This window comes from Pipistrellus hanaki (genome assembly GCF_964339955.1).
Source record: "Pipistrellus hanaki genome assembly, chromosome: 19".
Lineage (NCBI taxonomy): Eukaryota > Metazoa > Chordata > Mammalia > Chiroptera > Vespertilionidae > Pipistrellus > Pipistrellus hanaki.
In genome coordinates, this window is record NC_140521.1 from 6359995 (window position 1) to 6369589 (window position 9595).

The window sequence follows — 9595 nt, forward strand, 5'->3', positions numbered from 1 at the left end:
TTTGGTTTTTAACAGTATGAGTCTTTGGGTCACAATATTCACGTGTAGTTTCTACCTGCAGTGAATTTAGGTTATTTGTAAACAGGTTTCTGAACTTTGAAACAGATTTTCCCTTAGAAGAAGTGTTATAGTGGTGATTCCAATCTCAAGCTGATCCGTAAGTGTTATTCAATTTGTTACAAAATCTTAGATCAATCTTGTGAACTAAATAGAATCCTTCAAAAAAATCTCCTTCCCCTACCCATATATCCTGCAGCAGAAAGGGAATGATTTTTCCTCCCTTAAAAGTCCTATGCCCTTTGTGCTGGCCAGTGTGGCTCAGTTGGTTGAGCGTAGTCCCATGCACCAAGAGGTTGCTGGTTAGATTCTCAGTCACACATGCCTGGATTGTGGGCTTGATCCCCAGTAGAGAGCCGATTGACATTTTGCTCGTCAATGTTTCTCTCTCTCTCCTTCTCCCTTCTTCTCTCTCTACAATTAATAGAAAAATTATATTTAAAAAAAAAAATCTTATGCCTTTTGGCCAAGCAATTTGACCACAAAACTCCTAGGAAGCCAAGTTGTATCTGAAATACTGATGCTGTGTAATTACAAAGATGTCTCTTACTGTTTTTAGGGATGAAAAATAGCAACAAATAGTCCCTCAAAAGGAGACCAGTTAAATAAATTATACTTCAATAAAACTTATCAAAAGGTAAAAAAGAATTAAGAATGGAAAGAGATGAAAAATAAATTGTCTTATGAAAACGTTGAAAAACCAAACATTCATAGGATTTAATAGAATTTTATGTTTGTATACTTTGGTATTTAATAGGACAAATATAAAATCTTATTAATATGTTCGATTTTCTATTTGTAAATAATATTACAAGTAGTATTAATAATTGTAAACTATTTACCTAATCTGTTAGAATAAGCTTAGAAATAAGCTGGAGGAAGAATTCATTCCCAGTAGTGGCCTCTGAAAGGTTGGGCTTACAAGGACATTCACTTCCTACATTCAATAATCTTGCAAGTAAGCAAGAAAAAACAAAAAAGAATTCATATTTCTCCATGAACTCCTTACTGCACACAATATATTGATGAGAAAATGATGAACCAGATTTTTAGATTTTCTGACTGCTTGGCATGGTTGGTTGAATAATCTATGGCATAATGTATTTTTTCTTTTTTACCCTATATTTTCAATTTTATTGAAGCATAATTTACAAACAATGAAGCCCCAATTTCAAATGCACAGTACAAGGTATTTGACATATGAATCTATGACTATAATTGAGATATAGACTATTTTGATCTTTCATCTGTCAATCCCCACCCCTCACCCAGCCTTTGGCAGCCCCTAATATGCTATTACTGCAGAGTGAGTTTCCATGTAAGTGCCACACAGTATGTCCACTTCTGTGTCAGTTTTCTTCCACTTGGCATGCCGTTGGGGTCCATCCCTGCTATTTATTGATCATATGACCATATCAATAATTCAGTCCCTTTTACTGCATGGTATCTTTCCACTCTTTGGATGTACCACAATTTGCATGGATAGATGTGCGAGTTGATTCCAGTTTTTGGCTAATATGGATACGGCTGCTATGAACATTCTGTACAAGAAATATATTTTTATTTCTCTTGGATAAACACTGAGGAGTGGAACTGCTGAATCACATGATAAGTCTGTGCTTTAACTTTACAAGAAGCTACCAAACTGTTTTTCCAAAGAAATTGGACCATTTAACATTCCCAGCAGCAGGGCAGGGTGAGTTCCAGTTGTTCCACTCACTCGCCGACTTGGTATAAATACATTTTGAATAAATAAATAGAAGAACAGTGACCCTGTCTCCCGGGATCCACTCACTTTCTTCCCTTGCAGGGCTGACTCACAAGTTCCGAATGCAGAGTTTACAGTGGGAGACAGCATGGGCCAGGGGAGCAAGGAGGAAGGAGAAATGATGACCAGTTCAGACTTCACTTAACTCCTTAGGGTGCCTCGTTTGTCCTGGCCTGTCTCCAGCAGCAGACATGTGAAAAGTTTGCCAACGTATCATTTCTGACCAAACAGCAGACAAGGTTTAGGCTGGACTTGAGAAGGTTACTAGGCAACCACTTGTGAAAGATCAGCTGCAGTTCCCCTTAGGCATTGCTCCTCCAACTAGAATTTAAGAAACACCCTGCCCTCACAGAATCATTTGAGAGCTTGTCAAACATGTAAATTTCTGCAGGGGTGTAATAAAGTACAGCATAGGAAATACAGTCAATAATATTGTAATTATTACCGGTTTGGCTCAGTGGATAGAGCGTCAGTCTGCGGACTGAAAGGTCCCAGGTTTGATTCTGGTCAGGGCATGTATATTGGTCATGGGCACATCCCCAGTGAGGGGTGTGCAGGAGGCAGCTGGTCAATGTTTCTCTCTCATTGATGTTTCTGGCTCCCTTCCTCTCTGTAAAAACTCAATAAATTATATTAAAAATTAATATTGTAATAACTATGGTGCCATATGTATATGGGAAATATTGGGGGAATCACTTTGTAAGTAATATAAAGTCTAACCACTGTGCTATACAGCTGAAATTGATATAATATTGAATGTCAACTATAATTGAAAAATTAAACACAATAAAAAAATAAAACTAAGAAAAAATTAATTTCTGGTCATGGACACCTTCCATTCATCATACCTGTAAACACAACCTGAATTTGCTGAATCTAATTTGGGGGAGCATGGCCAGAACTTCCCTTCCTGGTTCAGGCAGATTCGCATCGACTGCCTTGGAATGTTGCTCAAGGCCCTGGGATAGGTTTGCCTTGCCCTTCCCTGTTGTCACATTCTGTCCTGGGCAGGATGGCTGGGGGAGGGGATTATTCTCCTCAGCCAAAGCTGTCATCACCACGCCTGAAACGCCACCATGAACTCCCCTCCCCAACACTTCCTCACAGCCCCAATTCTCACACACACACCACACCATGCACACACACACACCCCACACACACCATACACACCCCCCCACACACACACACCATACACACACACACACACCACACCACACACCACACACACACCCCCCCACACACACACACCATACACACACACACACCACACCACACACCATACACACACACCCCCCACACACACACACCACACCACACACCACACACACCATACACACACACCACACACACACACCACACCACACACACACAGACACCACACACACACCACACCACACACCACACACACACACACCCCCACACACACACCATACACACACACACACCACACCATGCACACACACACACCCCACACACACCATACACACACCCCCACACACACACACCATACACACACACACACCACACCACACACCACACACACCATACACACACACCACACACACACACCACACCACACACACACAGACACCATACACACATACCACACACACACTACACACACCACACCACACACACCACACACACACACACACACACACCACACCATGCACACACACACACCCCACACACACCATACACACACACCCCCCACACACACACCATACACACACACACACCACACCACACACCACACACACCATACACACACACCACACACACACCACACACACACACCACACAAACACACACACACACCATACCCACACACCACACACACACCACACAAACACACACACCATACACACACACACACTACACACACCACACACACACACACCACACCACACACACCACACACACACACACACACACCCCACACCACACACACCACACACACACACACACACACCACACACACACACACACCACACCACACACCATCTTCCCATCTCCCCCAGCCTCAGCCTTAAATCTCTAACAGAATATGTACTTAATGCAACTTTTCCTTGAATCTCTAGTGCCAGCCGCTGCCCTTCCTCCCACACTGACTTACCAGCAGCTGCCTGGAGTCACATGTTCCTGGCCCTGTTCCCAACACAGACTCAGACACATAGAAGGCACTCAATTCCTACTTGCAGAATCACATCACACTTTCTTTATGTCCTGATTTATAATAAACATTAAAAGGTAACTCTTTGGAGGGGCAATGGGGCAAAAGGGGACACATGTAATACTTTCAACAAAGATTTAAAAGAAAAAAATAATAAAGGGTACTTCCTTGGCCCTGGCTGAGTGGCTGGCATGTCTTCCCATACACTAAAAGGTTGTGGGTCCAATCCCCCATTGGGGATTTACCAGAGACAACTAATAGATGGCTCTCTCTCATTTTCTCTCTGTCTAAAAATCAATTTTAAAAACATATCTGCCGAAACCAGTTTGGCTCAGTGGTACAGCGTTGGTCTGCGGACTGAAAGGTCCCGGGTTCGATTCTGGTCAAGGGCATGTACCTTGATTGCGGGTACATCCCTGGTAGGGGGTGTGCAAGAGGCAGCTGGTCGATGTTTCTCTCTCATCGACGTTTCTAGCTCTCTATCTCTCTCCCTTCCTCTCTGTAAAAAATCAATAAAATATATTTAAATTTTTTTAAATTATAGCTTATAAAAGCAATATTATTTGTATGATTAAATGTTTTAAAATTGGATTATTTCAATAGTTGTCGAACTCTGTAAAATGTACTAAAAATCATTGAATTGTGCACTTAAAATGAAAGAATTTTATGATATGTAAATAATACCTCAACAGCCCTAGCCAGTTTGGCTCAGTGGATAGAGCGTTGGCCTGCAGACTGAAGGGTCCCAGGTTCCATTTTGGTCAAGGGCACATGCCTAGGTTGATGGCTTGATCTCCAGTCAGGGGCGTGCAGGAGGCAGCTGATCAATGATTCTCTCTCCTCATGGATGTTTCTATCTCTCCCTCTTCCTTCCTCTCTGAAATCAATAATAATAATAAAAAAAAAACTCAATAAACTTGAGTATAAAAATTATAAAGAAAAAGGGAACATCTGTAATACTTTTAAGAATAAAGATAAGTTAAAAATTATAGAGAGCTTGCACATATTTCATATTTGCTATGTTTTTAAAAATTAATTAAATTCTGCCAAAACCGGTTTGGCTCAGTGGTAGAGCGTCAGTCTGCGGACTGAGGGGTCACGGGTTCGATTCCGGTCAAGGGCATGTATCTTGGTTGCAGGCACATCCCCGGTGGGGGGTGTGCAGGAGGCAGCTGGTCGATGTTACTCTCTCGTCGACGTTTCTAGCTCTCTATCTCTCTCCCTTTCTCTCTGTAAAAAATCAATAAAATATATTTTTTAAAAATTAATTAAATTCAGATCATTTCTGATTTGGAAAGTAGTCTGGGCAATTTGGCATTCATATGCCACCTAGTGGAAATAATTGGAAGTGCGAGGGTGGATGACAGGGGCATTTGAGCTTGAGAGATAAAGGGGACTGAAAATCCACCCTCTCTTTTTCTGATGCGGAAAATGAGACCCAGGATCGCAATGTCAGTTGTTGGGAAAACTAAGATCATAACCGTGGCTATCCTGAACTCTTAGCTCCCAGTTCTATGTTTCTGCCTTGTCTTCCTTTAATTCTGCATTTGGTTCTTTTGGCTTAATATATGCTAAATGTTATGGAGTTTCCAAGGTATTACTCCTACAAGGAGACACATCAGATGGGGAAAAGTCCTTTGGTGTCCTGAAGTATCAGGAGGTGACTTTTTAAACTTAAATTCTTTATTGTTTAAAGTATTATATTATATATGTCTCCTTCCCCCCCACCCATTGACCTTTCCCCGCCCCCCCCCACCTCCCCAGCAATGCCCTCATCACCCACCCCCATCTGTGTTCATTGGTTATGCTTATATGCATGCATACAAGTCCTCTGGTTGATCTCTTACCCCTTCACCCTACCCCCCACCCCCCACCAGCCTTCTCTCATAGGTTGGACAGTCTGTTGGATGTTTCTATGACTCTAGTCCTATTTTTGTTCATCAGTTTATGTTGGTCATTATATTCCACAAATGAGTGAGGTCATCTGATATTTATCTTTCTCTGACTGGCTTATTTCACTTAGCATAATGCTCTCCAGTTCCATCCATGTTGTTGCAAATAGTAAGAATTCCTTCTTTTTTATAGCAGTGTAGTATTCCATTATGTAGATGTATCACAGTTTTCTAATCCACTCATCTGCTAATGGGCACTTAGGCTGTTTCCAAATCTTAGCTATGGTAAATTGTGCTGCTATGAACATAGGGGTACATATATCCTTTCTGATTGGTGTTTCTGTTTTCTTGAGATATATTCCTAGAAGTGGGATTACTGGATCAAATGGCAGTTCCAGTTTTAATTTTAAAACTGCCATACTGTTCTCCACAGTGGCTGCACCAGTCTGTATTCCCACCAGCAATGCAATAGGGTTCCTTTTTCTCCGCATCCTTGCCAGCACTTGTTGTTTGTTGATTTGTCAGGAGGTGATTTCTGCAGTTTTAAGAGAAGGGAGTAATAATATTAAAAATGGTTATAGCATGAAACTGTTGTTGAGTGCTTTCTTTCTGCTTGTTTCTTTTTATTTATTTATTTTTTCTTTTAAAAAATATATTTTAGCCGAAACCGGTTTGGCTCAGTGGTAGAGCATCAGTCTGCGGACTGAAAGGTCCCAGGTTTGATTCCGGTCAGGGGCATGTACATTGGTTGCGGGCACATTCCCAGTAGGGGGTGTGCAAGAGGCAGCTGGTTGATGTTTCTCTCTCATCGACGTTTCTGGCTTTCTATCTCTCTCCCTTCCTGTAAAAAATCAATAAAATATATATTTAAAAAAAAATATATATATATATATATATATATATATTATTGATTTTTTACAGAGAGGAAGGAAGAGAGATAGAGTTAGAAATACCGATGAGAGAGAAACATTGATCAGGTGCCTTCTGCACACCCCATACTGGGGATGTGCCCACAACCAAAGTACATGCCCTTGACCGGAATCGAACCTGGGACCTTTCAGTCTGCAGGCTGACGCTCTATCCACTGAGCCAAACCGGTTTCGGCTGCTTGTTTCTTTTCATAAACCACAGAATTTATTCCTCATATCAACCTTGTGAGGTAGGTCCTTTTAGTATCATAAGTTTACCAATGCAGAAACTAAGGCTCAGAGATGTTCAGTCAAGTGCTTAGGATCACACAGTGGATACGTATCAGTGTCCAGATTTTGATCTAAGTCTGGTTTGATTTCAGCGTCAGAGTTGCTGTTTCTATTTCAGGAAACAGGGCAGGAAATCAGTTATAAAAACTATGAAATATGCAGTGATCTGTTTATTCTTAGGAGGATTACTAAGATTAAATAGGAACATACGCAGAAGATGGGAAAGAAAAACAAAAACCATAAAAGTCAGCGGGTGGAGATACCCACAGTCACTATATCCAGGTAATGCCGTACCCGCCCTGAGTCCCCAGTTCTTCAGGCACAATGCACCTATGGGTGCCACTGCCCTTGATCCAGAGGGTTTCTCACCAGAGCAAATCTGCCACCAAACAGGACAAGAGTGAAGGGCGTACCCCGGTTCTAAGTTAAGAAAATGGAAAGCATCATGTAATGAGCACCTACTGTATGCCAAGCCTTTTCCCATGTCAGCTCTCTTTGTTCTGCGTTCTGAATTGTACAGCAAGAAAAATGGTGTTTTTGGCTTCCTGGGGTGGGGTGGGATCATCTCATTTGTTACCCGAAATGATTCACACCTGCCAAAGGGTGTGGCGCTGTCTCTCAGGGAGCAGGTAAGGACAGGCCCAGAGCCAGGTCACTGCTTCAGCCTTAGGCTCTGAGGACAAGGGGTAGGAATGGGAAAAGAAAAAGGCCAATTCATCCTAGTTGGATGCCAAACAGGCTTTCAGGGTGGAGAGAAATGTATTCCACCCAGAAAGGTGACTCAAATGTCTAGGGGCCTCTGTTAGGTAGGTCCATAATGCTCTGGCCCTGCCAAATTAGGGAACCGGGTGCTGAGCCTGTCAGCATTCCTCACGGGGCCAGACCAACAAAGGTAACCTGAGAACCTAGCTGGGTAACCACAGCCCTGGCCAGGAGCCCCCTTGGGCCCCTTGTAGGTGCTGTATTTTTCCATTCTGGGAAACGTTTAAAACTCAGGTGACTCACTGGCTCTTTCATGTGCCTCAACGATGAACAAGTACTGTTCCTCTTAACCCAACCTGAGCCTGGTCTCCTCCCTCCTCTCCCTTTGGCAAGCTCAACCTGAGCCTGGTCATACCTGGCCACATCCATCTCCGAGTGATCCTGGAGTCAGCTTACCTGAGGCTCCTGACCATTATTCATTCTTTCTTTCTTTCTTTCTTTCTTTCTTTCTTTCTTTCTTTCTTCCTTTCTTTCTTTTTAAAAAGTGTTTTTTAAAGTTGATTTGAGAGAGAAAGGGAGAGGTAGAGAGAGGAGGCATGCAGTTTGTGATTATTACAGTAGCCTTAACTCATCTACTCACAATTGTAAACCTATTTTTGCCCACCTGTACATCTATTTTACTCATTTAATCGCCTGTCTTCCCCAGTATAACTAAAACCCCACCAAAGATTGTCTATTTGTTTATTTATTTATTTTTAGACTGTTAATAGAAGTATCTTTTTAAAAAATATATTTTATTGATTTTTTTTTACAGAGAGGAAGGGAGAGAGAGAGTTAGAAATATGGATGAGAGAGAGACATCGACCAGCTGCCTCCTGCACACCCCCTACTAGGGATGTGCCTGCAACCAAGGTACATGCCCTTGACCGGAATCGAACCTAGGACCCTTCAGTCCGCAGACCAACGCTGTATTCACTGAGCCAAACCGGTTTCGGCCTATTTGTTTATTGGTGTATCCTTCGTGCCTACAACAGAGCATGCCACGTAATAGGCATGTATATGTATGAATAGCTATATGTATGAATAAACCCACTGATCAAAATAAAAGAAAGAAGGTAGCCAAAACTGTTTTGGCTCAGTGGATAAAGCCGTCGGCCTGTGGACTGAAAGGTCCCGGGTTCGATTCCTGTCAAGGGCATGTACGTTGGTTGCAGGCACATCCCCAGTTTCTAACTCTACCCCTCTCCCTTCCTCTCTGTAAAAAATCAATAAACTATATCTTAAAAAAAGGAAGATAATAATATCTACCTCCTAGGAAGATACGAGGGTTGTTATGAGTATTAAAGAGATAATATATTTAAAGTGCTTGCAATGCATATAAATACAACCAATGGACACAAAACCCTGAGGAGGGTGGGTATATATGGGAGGGGGGGGGGCAATGGTAAAATATGTACACAGATAATAATTTAATAATAAAAAAAATAAAGTGCTTGCAATGCATACTGGCTGAGTTACTTTTTCTCTCCAGCTTTACTGAAGTATAATTGACTGGATTACTATTCATCCTAAGAGGCTTCTCAGTTGGCTGAACCCCGAGAAAGGGGTGAAGGGGTCTGGAACTCATCCTCCCAGAGGATTTCCTGGTTCCTCAACAATTAAAGACAAGTCTAACTGGTCCTTCATGAAGCACAGAGAATAAATAGGATAGGCAGGAGCGGCTGAGCCCCAACTTTGACCAAGAGCCTCTCCCCTCCCGTTCTCACGCCCCAGTAGGTGGTGACTCGGAAGGGATTTCAAACAG